Genomic DNA, 19,836 nt, shown 5'->3' with positions numbered 1-19,836 from the left:
TTTCTAGTAATTCATGAAATGGCAGGGCCTCTAGGGCATGATTCACCTCCTCAGGTGATGCTCAAAACCACTGCCTTCTGGCCTGTCCATGATCTCTTCCACAATTCCTGGATAGCTGTAGTTCTCCATTTAAGCCTGCAGTGTGATCAGTGTTAGCTGCTCAGTCTGCAGCTTTGGATACATAAGTAGATGCGACCCTTCCTTTGAACCTCCAGCACAACAAAGGCAATCAAAATGCCCAGAAAATCTGTGCTTCCACAGCAACTGCTCCTGAAGGAACTTCAACTCTCCTATGTGCTGCAGGTATCTCCTCTGCATTCAGGAAGAAGATGGCCTTGGATACCTAAATACTTCCAGCTCCAAACTCCTAGAGGTCGATCTTGAGTCTCTGGGTGTTTCCTGCCACAAGCTCTGGATGAGGCCATGCTCCCCAGCTGTAATATGGAGAAGGTTCCTCATGGCTGGTACTGTATGGATTTGCCACAGGGCTACCACACAATCTCTACTGTTGGGCCCATTCAAAGTCTTGTTTCTGCTTAGGATCTCAAATTAGTTCTTATTTTGAGTCACTAGGCAGAGAGGTCTAAAAAGCTGACTGTAATATGGAATATGAGTTCTCCAGCTCCCAAAGCTTAGGATACCATTTGGATTGGAATACAGTTGTTCTCGTATTGATCTCATCCAGTGGCATGTAATCACACCTCTATTGTCATTTCATACCCAAAATCTGGATCTTCTGTGCAGGTCATTTCACTCCATATGGGGTTTTAATGGCTAAATCAGTTTTAAAAATAATTTGGGTTGCTGTTTGGCTTTTCTCAAAAGTTTGCTTTAATGCTTTGCCCACAGAATGACATCAATGACAGGTGATCAGTGCCTTTATGTTGTTCCAGTGTAGTCAGGATCAGCCCATGACAAATAATAAAGCTGCTTTAGAAATTGGACAGCTAGTTCCAGATGTATAAAACATCTGTACATATGAAGGCAAACTGAATTGAAAAAAAATTGGAAAAAATGCACAAGGAATATCAGTTGGGGCATACCACTTAACTGTCTCAGACTCATGTTGTGTTGTGTCCGTATAAGTTGGACTGTTCTGTTCCCCCTATCATGCAATGGTTCTGCCCTGGTTCTCCCTTCCCTCCCTTGTGCTGCTGGTTATCCCAACTCCTCCCCAGTTGCCTTGGAGATCAATGTACCTTTTCTCAAATCCCTCCCCAGTGCCCTGTCCGTCACTCGGCGCTCCCACCCTTCTCTCTAGAACTCTCTAGAAACTTCCAGCTAGAGCGTCGAGTGATTGGCTCAGGGGCTGGGGCCCCACCCTCAAGTTATCCCCCTTGGTGTTGCCCCTAAGTCAATCTTTTGTATCCCATTCCTTTCTGGAACCCGATTCATCCAAGGACTGACTCCTCCCTTGTGTCCCTCCCTCCTTATAAGCTGTTGCAACTCCTCCCTCATATTCTTCAGTTGCTGGTTTCCCCTGGGACCTAATAAAGCTTGATTCCCCAGAGCTGGAGAGCACTCTCCTATTTCTGCTGACTGTAGCCATAAGCCAAGCCAAGTCCTACCACAAGGTAGCACTGCTGTCATAGCACAGAGCGTTTGCCTTAGGTGCTGTCCCAAACCATGGAGATCGGGATAGTGCCCCCGTACTGCTAGCGGTGCTGGATAGCTAGCCAGGATGTCTGAGAAGGACAATCTTTCTCCAGCTGACCACTTCAGACTCAATTTCACATTGTAGTTCTAGCATGTTCAATATGACAGCACTCAATGGCCTCATGGTTTAATTCACACCATGACAGTCCACTTTCACCAGATTTTGCACTCATCCGATGGGACTCCCACAGAGTGATTGAGTCCACATGTTCACTCCTTGTCTCTCCAACTGATAAATCAGGTCATGGGAACCAGGCTGCCTTGGTAGGGGCAATATTGCCACCAGGGCTCTGTCACAGGAACTGGGATCTGCTGTTCCTCAACAGCACGACGCCCATACCCTTTTGGCTCCTTGGAGTACCCTATTCTGAGCTAGTCATTGCAAAGGATTCAGCAGCCATGAGGCCAGCCACAACAGGATGCTTCTGCCACATTTCCCTTGTTAAGTTCATCTCAGCCTCCAACACAGCGAACTGTTGGCATCCTTCTGTCATTTCAGAAATCAAAAGAGTTTCTTCCCGCTGGTACCCTGATAGTGCGCAGTGCTCCACTTATGCCGTGAAGTCTTATATCCCTGTGTTTTTGATGTCCAAGCTAACAAATCCAGAAGAAATGAGAAAAACTCAACTTCTTTATCACAGAACAGAGGAGTATGACGATGAATTGCTCAGTTGTGGCTAATTGAAAATGTTGCAGAATCAGAACTCACAAACCAGACTGGAAGTTTCAAATTTAAATGAAGCTTCAAATGGGGTTCAGGCACTACCAGTAACCACTGTCAGTCCCATCCAAGTCTTACTCTGGACATCATCTTTTAATATTTCTTATCTGATATTGGGGATCTTTTCTTCTGGAGCAAGGAAAGCTAGTGCTAGGACAATCCCATAGTTGCTTTAAAGTCTATTAATATTGTAGTGAAATAAATTCAACATATTTTAGGTTCTCTCTTTGAAACCTTCACCATCCTATACATGTTGAACATGTCTCTTTTCTCTTCAAAGGCATTTAAACTTTTCAGAAGACTACTTTTTAAATAATAATTAATAAAATATGTCTTTTTTTCATTCTGTCAACTCCAATAATGTTGCTGTATATTCTAGTCCAGACTGATTTTCAGGAAGAGTAGTGAATTAATTACATGACAAGAAGATTATTTAAAAGGTCAAGATGCTGTTCATGTTCAGAGAAAATATTTTATTAGTGGCAGGGAGGAAGATGTGGGAGACAATGCTCATCTTCCTTCAGCATTACCAATAAAAGCAAGAAAATCAAAGAGGAAAAAGTGGTACAGATATAGTCTCTTGAAATATATGTAATTTCAGCTCTGCAAAACAAAAGCTGTGTTATTTCTCTCCTTCCTTCCTCCCCTGTCACCTTTCCTCTGTCTCCTCAGCCATGCTTTCCTCCTTCCCCTCCTCCTTCCTTCTTTCTCTCACTCTTTTCCTCTCTCCCATTATGTTCCTTTATTTAATAGAGTTCACAACTTCTTACAGCTTCTTAAGTGGTGAATCTCCTGATATGTAAATTCCTTATGCTATTTATGGAATTTACAGGCTCTTCAATCTTAAAGCTTGAGAAGCAGAACTTGTAAATTTTTATAAACTATATGTATGTATTCCCCTATCCATATTTAGATGTGCATTTATGCAGTTTAGACATTTTCTGCAGTTGCAGAAGGGAGAAGTACAGAAATCTATCTGAAGTCTGCCATGTTTTCATTAGCTGATCACTTTAAATAAGGCTGGGTTGCAGATGAGATCCAATATAGCCCCCAGTCTTAAAATTTTTATACTTTGTAACTTTCTCACAGTAATATTACCTCTGAGATTAAGTAATTAATTCTTTATGGGAAAATTATGTCATATAGACAACTGTGAGAGACTTATATAGAGGAAAAAGATACACTGCCTTATGTTTGATAGTGATTCCGTAGCTGACAAGTTGGTACCTGTCCTAAATTTGTTGAGACATAGAAGGTCTGCTACCACTAACATTTCCTAGGTTGATAAATGCTTCTGTTTTCTTACCTAATTGAATTTTTTTCTTACTTTATTGTAAATTCTTTACTTCTTACTGAGCTGGTTTTTTGCTTTGGGTTTTTTTGGGTTCTTTTTGGTTTGTTTGGTTGGTTCTGTTGGGTGGTTCGGGTTTTTTTGGGTTTTTTTTGTTTGGTTCTTGGTTTTGTTTTTTTTTTTTTTGTTTTTTTCTCCCTCAGCATTACTTCATATCTAAAAGTAACTGGTTAGGAGGGGATGTAAAGTACCTTCTTTCTGAGATCATTATTTAAACAAAGCCATCAACTCTTCCAGTGCCAGTTTGGTTTGATCATTGGAAACAACTGCTCCAAAGAAAGAAGATGTGTCAGCTTCGGTTTCCCTCTCGTCAGCTTGAAAGTATAATTATGATAGAAAAATAAGGGAAATACACTAATAATGGCTGATAGCATATTTTCTTTTCTGATGAAGTTCAGCCCACAATGTGTCTATTACACTTTTAAAATTCTATTTTATCTCTCTGGAATCAGACACAGAAAATCATGGATTAGGAAAAACAGATCAATCTATGCTCCATGCAGGAAAAGATGTATCAAAAAAGCACTTTTATTAGATCTTTTAAAAGATCTATTGCCTGATACTCAAAATCTAGCAACTATTTTAAGTATAGATCTCCCTGCATTTGTTGATTTCAGTGTGTGTCTACAGGGACTTATTGCTTTAGCCACACAAATCAAATCTGGACTTCAGCAGCTGAATGAAATGAGGCTGACTCAGTTAATTTCCAAATCTGGAAGTCCAACAGGGGAGAAAGATGGAGTTAAGCTTAATTGTTGCCTATTAACCTTGACTAATAATTTACAGTAAAATCACAAATATACATTATAGTAGCTTTTCTTCTCTCTGTCCTTGCAGTCTGAAATATAGATGCAGTCTAAATCCCATTGACTTTCAGTGCAATGTATTCTCCTGAGTTCATTAGGTTTTGCTGACCTGAGCTAGGCACTTCTATAAGAAAACTTTTTTTTTTTTTTAAGAAATTTGAAAACCACTGGGGAAGTAAGGAAAAAACTTCATGTATTAAAAGTATAGAATCTGCTTTACAGGAGATAAACTACATGGAGTATGGACAGAAGGTGAAAGAGTTCAGAATAGATGAAAATTTCCTTTTTTTAGACAAATGCCTTATATTCCAGATCAACCTGTGCTATTAAGCAAAGCTATTAGATAATTCTGGCCTCTGCCTCTTGGGAGAAAAAGTGCAACACATTCACCATTAAAAAAAATCTTACAAGGAATAATGGGGAAATAATTACAGTCAATGCTATTTTCACAAAATTAGAAAGCTTTGAGGCCATGTGAAGGCAAAAGAAAAGATTGACTGCAACCTGTATTAGGGATGGAAAACCAGATAACCAGCTGACAGCCAGAAAGGATAAATATCACCTCTCTGATGCCACACTATTTTTAAAGCAATGCTGGTTATAGTACTTCCAGAGAAATCATATATGTGCTAACTGTATAATAAGCAAACCTTTCCCCAGTTAGACAAGCTGTTAGAAAAAAATCATTGTTATTTTAGTAATGTATTTAATTCTGTCTTAGTTTTCTATTTCATATATGTGTGTATACAGACCTCCCAATATTTGTGTGAGTACCTATACAGATCTTCTAAGCAAGATTCAACAAAATCAGGATATACAGACTTGAGATGCCTTCACCTATTCTAGTAAAATGTTTTGTAATTGTCTATGTGCTCCATCTACATATCTGTACATCATATGTCCTTGGTGTTTTGTAAGAATCTCAGGTTCTTGAAAAAATATGATACACATTAGCTGTTTAATTTTAATTTTTCCTCATAATTCCATTCATTGTTATGAATATATTATTATTCTTAAGTGAGCATTTGTAAGTACTTAAAATAAAGCAGTTATGATAGTTTTTGCTATGTTTAAGCGGAGCCACTCTATGAAAATGTTGACGCTTTAATGTTTACTTTTTTATTAAAAAGCCCAGTGGTTTAGAGAATTATTAAGAGCATCAAAAATCTGGGGACAGGCAAGGTGCTAAACTTCCACAAACAATTTCTATCAATGAGTATAGTCCATATTATTTTAATTCGCTAGCATTAATATTGTTTTAAAGCTAGGACCTATTCCTTCTGTAACTCTAAAACTACCTACACAGTACTAGCACTTTTTAAAGAAACTATTTTTTCTTTTATGTAAATATTAAAGAGAAAATCAAAACATATAACTACATTAGCCTCCCATACTTCAATAACATACTGGTTTTCAATCCAGGAAGAAGAGTAAAACATGCTAAATTATAACCATGAGTTTTAATTGCATATTAAAATTATTTGCCCTGACAGAAAATCTATAATCAGAGTGGACACTTCCTCAGTGGAATTTTCGATTCCTTTTCTTGCCCAAAAAATAAAGTCACTAAAATATCTGTAGTGGGATCTTTGAGTAGATGGTTTAATAGGGTTAGACAGCAATTCAATAGCTATATCTGGAAGGCCTGTTGTTTGAAATTATTTCTTGGTGTGTGACAAGAGATTAATTTAAAATTCATTTGAGAGGACAAAACTCAGTCCCGCCTCAAGAGCTGAATTACTTCTCTACTGTATTTCCTCCATAATTACAGGTAGTGCATCAACATCTAAATCAATGTCAAAAGCAAGGACAGAATAGTCACTGGAGTATTTCAGGTGGTTCCCAATTGAAAATGCTGTAGAAAAGATAAAATAAATATACAGAAATAGAAATAGATAATGTGAAAATTTCCACATTCTCCAATGTATTTTCTTAATATGGATATCCTGAAACGTTACTAAGGTAATATTGAATGCTGGATAGTGTAGATTAGGGCAGATGACAAATGCATTCCTTAGACCTTTTGCATCATTACAGAAGACTCTTGACTTCCAATTTACATGACTTAGAGATTTGACAACCATGCCCAAGTTATATCTCACTGGAATATGTTGACTTGGTCATTGGGACAACACTGTCCCATTTTTATTTATGGTTAGAACGATTTCTGCCCCATGATGTAGGCAAGAGTGCTGTCTTGTCTACTCTCATACCCAGAAAGTGACATGCTACCAAGCTGAAAGTGTTGGCCTTCACAAGTACATACATATTTATCTAAGTACAAATACTTCGATAAGAATAGAAAATCATAGAGAAAAATATTTTGATTATTCAATCACAATTACATTGCTGTTAGTGTTGTGCACCTCTTTGCAGTTGATGGGACACAATGTCCTGCAAGAGTTTCTGAAACACAAAGAGAGAATGAAGGAGTTTGTTTTGCCTTAGGTATTGGTGTTCCGTTTAAGGATATACATTCAAGTCCAGAATCTGATTTTCACAGTAATTCTATGCACCTGCTTTGCTTTTCAGGAACATAGATCAAAACACTGATTGTCCAGGTTAGGAGACTATGCAGTCTCTGCATCAGGGATCCAGATTCTATGGTGTTTTGCTGAGCTGTGACAAATGAAGAATCTGAAAATTGGACATAACAGATCACCTATAAAAATAGGTAAAGTGGCATTTTTTTTTCAGAATGTAATTAATTGGTTAATTGCTTAAATAAATTGGTTTTTTCCCCTAAGGTTCTTGAAAAGTTAGTCTATTTTGTAAGATCTGATTTTTAATTTTTAATTTTAATTTTTTAAATTTTTTTAGGACCATAAGAGACAGATATACTTCAGCATTAGGAAGAAGTCCCAAAATCCTGAGCTTCTGCAAACTGTCTCTCAGGCTTATATTCAAGTTGAAAACAAGAAAAAGGAAATCAAATAGGTTTCTCCACTTAAAGTTCTCAAAATAAAGCTGTACATTTTGGTATTCTATACTCTGCATATCTCACTTAAGTTCTAAAGTGTCAGCCTTTTCTCTGAAACCTTTGCTTGCTTCACTTGGATGAATTGCCAAAGAATAAGGACTTCTTTAAAAATCTCCATAGACACCTCTGACAATTGATAAAAATGTACTCATCATTGTCAGAATGAAAATTTCAGGAAAAGACAGTGGCAAAATGTCGTTCTGAATGGATAGTGGTGAAGAAGCAGCAATATTTCTTTGCCCTCTTACCTACTGATGATTTGAATGTGCAGCAGATTCTAATGCTTGAGTTGTTGTAAAAATTACTAAATTCAGAATGCAATACAATGCCAAAATAATTATTCACATATAAATGTAGATAAATTTTATAATTTTTGAGTATTTTTTGCATTTAATCTTTTTTTCTAGCTCTTTTTTTTTTCTCAGTAGGCAAGAGACAGTGTTATGCCACAGACAGAACAAAATTGTAATTACAAAATGCTAGTAACTCCATCTGCCATTGAATCTAGTTAAATTACTTAGAGTAAATACCTTTTTCTCATTCACTGCCCACATAAGTCACCGGAGGGAACCACCTCTGGCTTGAACAGACATTGGATCAGGCAATTACTTTTTTATGCTTTGCCTTTCCTGCATCTGATGGTGCTGTTTATTCAGTATTATAAAAAGTTTCAAAATCTATAGATGGTAGCACAATAAAGGTGAAATATTACTAAGCAACCTATGTGACTTAGTAGGTTACTGAGAGATAAAATGTCTATTTTCTGACACATATTAATACTATCACTATCAGAAATTACTTGTGTGCCCCTGAATTAGACACCAAACTGTATTTGATTTGCATATCTCTTTAGTTGTGATAGGTTTCAAAAGTCATGGGTAAGAGAATTCTAAAGCATTTGAGCAATCAAAAGCTTATCTTCATTTGTGCTTGGCCTGAAGCAACATGATTAACTCAATTCTTCTTATATAATTGATTTCCAGTGCTGCCTTGAAATGTTCCCTGGGATGCTCACATATAGACTGTAAGACTGTTTTCTTATTGATGAAATGCAGACACTTCTCTTTTGGAAGGTGTAACTGCTTGAGAGTAACAAATGGTCCTGCAGAGTCTTTTAGAGATTATACTCCTTGAATCTTCAGTGCAAAAATCTACAGGATGAGAAAGCAGAATCAGGATTTTTTTAATGAGCATTTGATGTTTTCCTATAAGTGCATAGAAAACCTGAAGCCAAGTTCAGCTTTTTTGTCTTAGACATCAACCAAAAGCTACATCATCCACAGTGAATTACTTGTTTGTGAAAGGTCAGGTAGGAAATTTGGGCTTCAATGTCCAAGATTTATAGTTCCTTTCTTAACTCTTGGCCTTTTTCTCCATCCCAACTTATTATAGCTTGGTCTTGACTTCTTCCCTAATGTTAGGAGTGATTTATTTCTGTTAAAAGTTGATGTAGTAAATGAAGGGTGCACCCTCTATTCTTTTTCCCACTAAGAAATTATTCATTTGCTATTTGTCCTGGTTTAGGGCAAATTCTGGGAGGAAACTTCTGAAGTAGTCTTTTCTAGAAAGCAAATTCAAGCCTGTCCCTTCCTCAACCAGTTCAGAAATTAAAACTTCCTTTCAGAAAAGTGGTATTAAACAATGGAACCTCTCATTGTTCTGAAGAGATGGCTAATTCCTTTTTGTGGGAAAAAAGGCTTTTTTCAGCTGACTCAGTCTCTTATCAGTCCCTCCTGTGCTGGAAATTGATGTGTCCCTGGCCCCACTGGGCCACAGGCGTGAGCTCCTGGGGTTTTCTGGGTTTTCAGTCCAAAGCTGGGCTGAACAGTTCCAAGAAAAGGAAAAGCCACAATGTGGGGAACTTTGCCTCAGCTAGCTTAAAAAACTAACTAAAAAGCAAAGGAGAGAGCTCTCTGCTGCTGTCTGTGCTGCAGGCAACACAGTCTATGCGAGAGAATTGCGGGGAGCAAGTGCGGTTTCTAAAAACAAACTGCACACTTCTTCTCCCCCACTTTGCTCTCAGAACCAGTCCTAAAGGTGCAGAACTTAATATCCGGCCTAAACAGAACAGACAATTGGGAATGCAAGCATCATAAAATCACCCCAGGACACTATGCATGTTTACAAAGTTTGTTCAGCCTCTTTTGATGGTTTTTGTCTCTGACTTTTCAATCATAAGTAGAGAGCAATAGAACAGAACCAAAGAACTGAACAACAGAAGTTGGGAGGACTGCAGTTCCCTGAACTCATTGCTGAGTAGGTTGTCTCATAGGGGTGCTCTGAGAGATGAAAGGGTGTAGTTGAAATTGTTTCTGAGAAAAAGTATGATTTCCCTGTAAAGCAGCTAATGTAGTCTTATCCAAAATAATCAACAAAAATAAAATGCTGCGAATAAATATATCTGTTTGAGATTAGTTACTTTAGTGTATATATTAGTTCCTCATACAACATACAGCTGCAGAAAAGTATGTGTCTTCTAAATGTAAAAGAGTTTACTGTGATTTAGGATGGTGGACTTGCAATCTGCTGTGACTGCAATGTGATACAAACAACTGGAACTTGATTTTCAGGGCTTTGTATTTGCAAAATAAGTAGTATTCCATATTTTAAAGAAATGGAAAATGAGTAGCATTGATCTCTGCATAAGTGAAGGAAGTATTGCCAGGATTAAATCTCACTCTCCTTCCATGGAGAAGTAGAATAGAAAAGAAAATGGGAGTATGGTAAAGGTGGAAAATTACTTTTACTTTACAGGAATTACATGACATTATATTTGGTGTGGGGGCCTGCTGAAACATGGACACCTGCAAAAAAAACTGACTAATACCGGTCATGATATGCATCAGTTTAGCAACATGAAAAGTATCTTGCATTTGCCCTTGACAGATTCACAATTAAAGCAATATATTTTCTTTCACTTCTAGGACAAAAGGCAGTAACAAAAATTTTGTTTTGTAACTTTTTTTGGCAGTTAAAGAAGAATGCTTTTCTATCTCAGAAGAGTTACATCAGCTGCACACCTTCAGAGAGAAAAAGTACTCTACACCTATTCCATTTGGTTTTTCCACTGTATATTCAAAAAGGACAGAAGATGTTGTCTCATTTGAGACAATACACTCCACTTGTGGGCAGTATTTAAAAATATATGCAAGGACTTAGAGATACTTTAACCCGAGAGTAGGACTTTATGCATAAGTGGTTATATCTGCATCCCCACTCCTAAAACTTCTGACAGCCTCATCTCCTCCAACAGAATGGTTTCTCCAGCTCAGATGTTGCAGAAACAGATGAAAGGCTATTTCTGAGGATGTCTTTGCAAGTCCAATTTCATTTCCTTGTAAATTGCAGAATTGAAGGAAAGAGTGTGACAAAACGGCAGGATGTTCTTCAGCAATACTACAATCGTGGTGGATTATACAGGACCTCATGTACAGGCTGAGAAAAATTATGAGTTACTTGTAGAAATTCCCAGGCCTCTATAAGTTGTGACAGTTTTTGGTCATCTGCTGCCTCATCTGTTTTAATAGTGGATTCACCACAGTAACTTCTGAAAAAATCTGGTGAAATGTGATTGAAATGCATAAATATACTTGATGCTGAGAAACTGGTCAACATTAGAAAATTTTAATATGATTAGCTGAAAGACATACTGATTATCATCAGTATGTCCAGATATATGCAAAAATTATTAAGGTTAAGGTTTTAAATATATAAAAAGCATGCAAAAACTGCTGGATATTCTGACTTTTTACACCATATTTAGTGTAAAATCTATGTTTACCCATCAACAATTACATCTGATAGAAGCATGAACACATGCACAGCCTTTTAAAATTCATATTAAATGACATGTCTACTACTGTGATCTACATTTCCTTCAGTTCTTTGATGATTTATTCACTGGCCATGAATTCACTAATATATCTAACCATTAAAATAACAGGACTACTAATGCCTTCTTGAGAAGATAGAATTATTTTGAATGAATTTAGAAGCTTGAGTTAAGATATTTATTTTAAACCTCTTTGATGGGAAAAATGTAGAAATGTAATCAGCAAGTTTAAATGAGCTTTATTGATCATTAGAAAGCTTTTCTGCTACTTGATGTCATCTGTAAATATGGAAGGAAGCATAGGATATAGATTTCCCTGCTCACAAAATTGAATCAGTTAAGATTATTTATATCAATCAACACTAACTACTCCCTGTGAATAATGAAGAGTCTGAGCTGATGTTAGAAGTTGTACTTATCTCTGGACCTTATTTTCAACTGCTGAATTTGGCCAAGACACAGCAAAGTCAAGAAAACAATCTGAGCCACTAGTTTTCAAGACCAAATTACTTTTTTTTTAATATATAGAAACATTTGAATAAAACCTTAGAAAACAACATACATCATCCCCCTATGCAGGGACTCTATGAAAACTGAATAACCAGATTCAGTGTACTTCTTGAAGGAAGAAATAATTATTTACCATTAGAAGACAAAAATAAAGGGAAGCTACACTGGGTAACTATTTTGTCTTGTTTAAAAAATAAATCTTAAGTCAAGTTCTGTGATCTAACTTCTCTCCTAACTCTGCAGCTCAGATATACATGAACTTTTGCAATTAGACCAGGTTTTCCTTTTTCATAAGAAAGTCTTAATGCTGTGATCTGCCATTGAGTTTTAGATGTGTTTCCAACAGATATTGTATTTTAAAGCACAAACTATCTATGTGTATTTGGAAACAGCATCAAGCTAGGAATCAAAAGAATATTCCAGATTTGCCCATTCAGTTTCCTCTCTCTTCTCAGCCAATCAAATGAGTTTCATTGTTTCTTAGTATGTTTAGGTAAAGTATGGGGATAATAAAACTTAGCAGTCTTAGTTGACTGATTCTTGATAGATCTGTACATCTGTTTAATCACATAGTTCTTTAAGTTTAATCACATAATTCTGGAAGAGTTATTAAAATAAGGATAGATTTCTATGAAAATTAATTGTTTTTAAGTAGGAAAAAAAATTAATCTAAATGTGGGAAAGCTTGTTAAATAAAAAGGAGCCTCAGAAATAGTACTGATCCCTAGACCACATAATTCAGTTAAAATCATCAAGACTTCTAGTGGTTCTGTACAAACACATGGTATTTCTGTAAAAAACATCTACAGCTAAGAACCAGCTACTTAACCTTTCCATACCTGGCCCACAAATATTGTGTGATGACAGGGACCTCTCTGAGGCACTGGAAAATCTTTTTCAGGTTGTCCTTAGGTTGGCAGTGCCTGAATCAAAGGATCAGTCCCTGCACTTGGACTGATCCTTATTATGTACTTTACATTATCCAATTATTGGAATAAAAAGTTGTATTCCAAGAAGACCTGAGTGCAAAATGAATCAGTGCACTCTCAGATGGGCTTTTCTATTTTTCTTTACTAGCCTGCTAATTTGCCAGTTTTCCATTCATTTTCATTCTGGGCCCATAAATATTGCATCATCTGCTACATACAGGGCACTTCAGAAAGGTAACCCTGAGGTGTGGTGAGCAGAACCACTAAAATCTGTGTTTAATTTCCCTCAGGCTGCAACAGTCTGGAATCCAGATTATCTCCTCCTGTACTGTGATACTGTGAACATGATCAACAAAGATAATCTGAAAGAAAAAAAAAATATATAGGCAATATCATCTGGCTGATTTAAATAAGAAGCTCTGTTAAGGTCTCTCTTCAGGGCTCCAACTTCTGAGTCCTGAGGATGAAAGTATCTAATGTATACCCTTGAGTAAGATGTCAAAACTTCAGAAAAGTACTCTGAACATCTGCCGTGGGTAGGAGTTTTTCTGCTCCTTTAGCCCTTTCCTGCCACAGGTACTTTCCACTCAAAATTTTTGTATTCCTTATGTAAATGTTAAAATAGTACATGGCTGGCTGTGTCAGCTAACTGTATAAGAAAACAGCTTAAATCCTTGATTTGACTTGGCATCTTCTCTTTAGATTTGGTAAAGTCAAACTTGCAAATTTAAAAGAGGAAATTGAAACCAATAAACAGCTGTGTAGGGTTTAATTGGTTTTAGCCTTAATGATTTAATAGTTAGGAAGCAGTCTTAATGTTTCTATCTGCTATCTCTTCCTTGGTTTGTGATGTTTATCAAGTACTCTTAAGCAATAGTCCTCAAGATTTTTATGGTTTGTCTGCTTTCAAATATTATACTGGTAAAGAACTGGCCCTCTAAATACTTAGCTACAAGGATTCTAATTTCCTTACCTACCAAACATTGATCTTTTAGATCCATGAACACATTAGTTCCGTGGACACAGAGTACATGGGCCACAGACAGCAAAAAAGCCCCATTCTAAAAGCTCAGTTCCTTTCTTGTAGGCATGAAGTAATGAAACATAAAGGCTTTAATAGGTTTATTAAATTAATACAGAAATATCTCAGATGTACCATATTAAGTCTCCTGGTAGTGCTGTGCATTTAAAGTATTAAGATTTTATTCTTAAGATTTTAATATTATAGCTGAAACCTTAAAAGAAATTTGATTAACATTACCACCATGGACCCAGCCTGGATGGGGTGCTGACAAAATTATTTTTCCCATTAAAAGAAATTACTCCTCCAGGTAGGAATAGACTGAGGGAGGCTAAACTATATCTGTAACGCACTGCATTTCTAAATTGACTTTATTTTATATCAAATCTCTATGGCAAATCATATTACAGCCTCATGAGCATGAGCTACTGATAATTCACCATTATTTTCTCAGATGTTTGGATCAATATTTTAGTCTGAAAATTTTTAATATACTGGTGTTAAAACTCCTTTTAAATTATTGATATTTCTAAGTTTCAGAGATATAAAAATTTCACAATTAATTTCAATTTTTTTTGTTTGGTTAGGTGTCTTGGTTGTGTTTGGTTTTAGCCTTTTGTGTTTTCTTTACAATAAAATGTTTTTATCCATATTTCCACATATTTTGAAAATAGTGGTTCTTTGGGTAAAGAGTTAAAATTAATTTATTGTATTCTCTGTCTGCAGTGCTATACTGGGAAACTTCTCCTTTTCAATATTTTTTTCTTGACAGGTTCAAGCACTGAAACAGTGTATAGGAAGCAATGGGGCATAGCTCAAATCTGGGTTGAAAAGTAACGAATCAGAAGTGAATACTGCTTGAAGTCAGTTCCTGTTGTGCTCATTTTTCCTGGATGTGTAAGGAAAGCTGACAGGCAGAATTTCATGCCTCACAGATCACTGGGTGAACCTGGATGAGATGGACATGTGATTGGCTCACCACATTTTATTTGCCCTAACATGGAAAGTACACAGTAGCTGTAGGGTCCCAGGTAAATGGCGTTTCATCTAGCATTCTTCATTTCAGCAGATTCCTGGGGATAGATGAGTGAGTGACTTGGCAAAGCAGCATCAAACAATGACATTTTATGCCAGGTTACAGCTCCACAACAGCCATTCACTGATACATGTTAGTGTAACACTGTACTACATATTTTGTGGAATTTATTTTCTCCCCCTTCACTTTTAGTAAAGAAATATCAACAGTCCCTCTATTTCATGCAGACTCAGTATCATTAGAAATAATTGGATGAAGCTGGAAAGCAAATTATTTTCTTTCCCTTTTTGGCAATCCCTTGAGAACAGAACAAAGCATGACAACCCGTACACCACCTGCTTTATGTTTCACAAAAATCAGGAAGGTTGTCAAATAGCTCCCTCCCTTTGAAGTAGATGCATGTTTCTATGTCAAAAAAAAAATCAGATAATAGATCTCTGAGGCTAATTATTAATTTTTTTTATTATTAGATATTTGTATAGAAGGAATAATTGACATAAGATTACTAAGGAAAATTCAGCATTCAAAGAGTAACTTCTTTTCTTTCTATTCAAGTTAATTATGCATTTTGTATGTGTAAGCATTTTAATTTCAGAATTACTAAGAAGTCAAACACCCCATGAAGCAGGTATTAAGAGCTCTGTGAAGCACTGAAACATCTGTGTGCTGATTTTGGGTAGTATAAATCAAGCTCTAGCCTTTGGAATACTAATTTATTAATGGAAAATAGAAACCAAGAGAGTTAAACTGTTTAAAGTAATTATGAATTGTAGTCTCACAGTAAAAGCTCGAGTCATGCAGATCTGTTGCACTCGCTTAGCTTTAATCCCCCTGGTGTCAATGAGACTATTCAAATGATTAACGTGAAGCATGAGCAGGGCAATAAATCAATTTGTTTATATTAACATACAGAAAACCCAAGGTATTTCACCAAATCCATCCAAATAGAAAGCAAGTCTAAAACTGCCAATACTGTAGTTTACATGTCCTATACAAAAGTACTTTTTTCCATATTTAGGAGTGAGAGGAACAGACTGTTTCTCGAAAATCACGAAACTGTAGCTATTTCTATTGAGTTTGCATAGCTTCTTTAGTAAATTTTGTCTTTATCATACCTGCATAACACTTAGGCAACTTTAAATTCCAAATATGCCAGAGACATTGTCCAGAATTAAGAAAATAAAGGAATTTGTTCTGTAGTGTCACATTAAATTTCAACATCAGGCTTATGGCTCTTGGTTTGTTGCATGGGTGTTCTTGTTACAGTCAAATGAAGCATTTTAGATCCAGCATTTATTTAAAAGTTATTCCTCACTAAAGAAATAAAAACTTTTAATTGATACTCTTTCAACTCTTTCATTTGGTTGCTGCCTGCCTTTTGTGCCATCACTACTAACCATTGTATCCTTACTTGATTTACATTAGAAATGTATCTTTTGGAATGTTTCTTTCAAACATCAAGTGTGATGAGCTGCTATGAAGTATTTATGTATTAGGTAGGAAAAATGCAATGCCAAGATTACATGTTGGTGAGGGGGGTGGGGAGTGGGAAACCAAAATAACCAAGGTTAATTTTTCATAAGAGAAGAGAGTCTATAGTGAAACAGAAATATTTTAGCAGAGAAAAATGTAGAAAAACATGATTGAAAGTAAGAATAGCTTTAGGGCGTATGTATGTTATCAGTAATTTATAATAAATAATTTATATGGTGGTGAGGCGAATTTTATATCACTTGGAGTCTGGATATCAAATTTACAGAAGCTCTTTAAATATGTTCTGTAGCTTAGAAAAAGTCTTTGCTCTTTTGACTGGCTTGAAATTCCATTGTGACGGATCAGTCAAAATGTTTGTGGTGTTTTCTACTGGCCTTAAATATGTAAGTAGTCTACAAAGTCCTCTTTCAAAATTTTGACAAACAGGGGCTTTTTAATTTTTTATCTCTTTCATTGACAGGTACTAAAGGCTTTCAATCTATGAAGTACAAAGTGACTATCTTGGAGATATAAAATATAATAATTTTTTGCAACAAGCAAAGGTAAAAGTTAAGGATTACATTTATATCTAAATACAAATTTTCTTATTGCTATCCATTCTAATTGCTTATCTGCTATCCATACTAACTGCTGATCTAATTGCAATGCATTGTTGCAACAGCATTCTTATGCTTCTTGTTTTCTTTAAAATATCATTCAAATGAAATAAAAAGTTACTCCTTTCATGTATTCTTCTGTCCATTCATTTTAGGCACCTAACAAATGATCCCAAATATTGTTGCCATATGATTCCTTACTAGGTCTGTGCTAAAGCACAAAGCTTTTTTTTGCTTGAGTGCAACCTCATGGAAAGTACAGGTTCTTTTCACTTCTATCAGTACAAAAGAAAGTCACATTACATTGCCTTGCATGGACTTCCACTGAGAATCCAGAAGCATGGGACTAAAGATTCATGTAGTTTGACTCCAATGTTATCAGCATTTAGTTAAAATAGGAAATTAAAAATAATTAAATTGTAGTGACTGCATAGACCTTTGGGATAGACTTGCTCTAAATACACCTGGAAACCCAGTTGGTATTTCAGATGGGTACCTATCTCACCTTTCAGTGGGAAGATTTAATATAAAACACAAGAGAAGATGTAGTTTCAATTACAATTACCTCTCTATACCATCTAGTTTAGAAATACAAGACAAGAAGCAGCAACTATTAACAGTGGTTTAAAAAGTAGTTAACAAAGTAACAACAGTAGTTAACAGTAGTTAACAAAACAAAGATGCTTGGAAGTGACACACATGCACACAAAGAATAATTCTATCAATAGCAGTCATTTGTATCAACAGCAGAATCACAACTTTGAAAATTTAAGAGGATATTAGAAATGAGGCAAAGCAGGGCTTCTCAGGTTGAGAGGTTCATTATTTTGTTTTATGTCATTTATGTAAAATGATGATTGTGTGATATGGATCATACCATGATTCATTATGAATTCAAATGTGAGGGTTTTTTTACAATCCATGTACCTTCCAGCCCTGCACAAAGCTTATTCCACCCTGATGAGAATTATTTTGATTATCTGACTTTCATATGTACAGTCAGATCACACATATTATTTAATAGCTAAAAAATGCTAAGATCTCCCTTATTCTTTCAATCTTGCAAGAAAAAAATGTTCAGGACATATTCATTAGAAGTTCCTTATCTCAGGTGTACCTACAAGGCTACTTTTCATGTCAGCTTTAGCAGTTTCTTTTTACATTCAGGACATTAAGTTTTCTAAATTGTTTATGAGTACTGAATATACTTAAATCAAGTAATTTTAAAACATCTCTTACTATGCACTTTATTCTTGAAAGCATATTCTAAACAAACTCATAAACTGCAGAGAGTAAACCTTTAGAAACTGCTCAGCTCTCAGCTCTTCGATTAATGTTACTGTCAAATGCATAAAATGAAAACCACAGAAATCCTTTCTGTTGCTATATCAGGTGTCAGATATTGTCCTGCTAGTTAATCTCTCAAAGTAAGAGGGAAGATTAATAAAACTATAGCTAAAATCCTTTGACATGAATCCTGCTCTTACCTGCGGATTATAATGTAATCCCATTATGACCTTTCAATATCCTTTATCTATCATGAAAAGTGATGTCTTAAAAGCTTCTTATTTTTGAACCATAGTATACATGTGTTTGTTCTATTGTTAAAGAATGCAGTTTAGCTCTAAATGTGTTGAAATAGAGGAGTTTCTGAATCTAGGTCCTTCATTCAGACTACTTACAGTCTTCAGTTAAGAAATTGTATTTTTAAAATAAGTATGGCCGCATCTGCTTGAAGATTCTCTCTGGTTTTGATGGTGTATCACTCATCATTTGGTGACCTTGGCTGAGTAAAAGGTTAGTCAATGGCCTGAGTGGCTCAGGGTGCAGAGACATCTCCTCTTGAGTACTGCTCACATATCTCCATCATCCCTCTTGCTACTTCTGTCAGGATGCCTCTCCTGCTTTCTCTTGAGAGCCCTTCCCTTTCCTCTGTCTTTTCGCACAAGTAGAGACACTGTGATATTCTGGTACATTTTTCCATGGAAAGAATCTTTGCAAATCCTTGGGAGTATATACAGGCATAATAAATAAAAATAAGGCATTGTGTTTGTTTAGTTCCAGTACCTTTTTGCACTAAACTACTTTTGTGTTAGTCACAGGTAGGGAAATGCGGGCAACAGCTCTGGAATCTATATTAGTCTTTACAATTTGTCTTGAGTGTCATCAGGCTGGGGTAAACAATTATATGAAAGGATGATGCAAGAGAAGCATGAAAGTTATTGTTTTCCTACAAAATTAACATCCTAGTTTTTGGCCTTTTTTTAATTCTGCCATATTCTTGGTGATGCTCACTGATTATAGAGAACTGATGCTCACTGATATAGAGAACTCACTGATTATATTAACCAAAAAATACAAGTTCCAATTCACTCTTACCTTTACTAATTTTTTATATTTCTCAAATCTTTCACTGCCTGAACCAAGAACCAAGTATCAATTATCTGATATTACCCAACCCAAATAAAATTTTAAGATACTGTCAACTCCTTCAAGGTTTTTCAGTCACTACTGTTTTCCAAACAGAATGAAACCACATTTTTTCTCTTTCTAACTTAGAAACAGATTATTTTAAAAAAAAATATGAGGTTTCTGTGATGAGATTTCTCTAACCCACAGAATGATCAAGGAAAACTTAGAAGACACAATGTGATTCATATTTTCTTTCACAGCACAGCTTAAATTCTTCAAAAGATAATGAAGGCTGTGTCAAAATTTCCATCAAGATTTTAGAAGATTTACAAAAAAGATTGCAATGTCTAGCCCTTAATGAAATTATTAAAAAGCACATGACCTTTCCGGATAAGACCTTCTCATGGCAAGGCCATCATGCAGAATCTATTGTGGTACATTTTTTTTATTTTCTTTGTATAATATATTTCTGATATTAGAATACACCAAAAC

This window comes from Molothrus aeneus, chromosome 1 (assembly GCF_037042795.1).
Source record: "Molothrus aeneus isolate 106 chromosome 1, BPBGC_Maene_1.0, whole genome shotgun sequence".
NCBI classification, from domain to species: Eukaryota; Metazoa; Chordata; class Aves; order Passeriformes; family Icteridae; genus Molothrus; species Molothrus aeneus.
The sequence above is the reverse complement of the archived record's forward strand: the minus strand, read 5'-3'. Positions refer to the sequence as shown.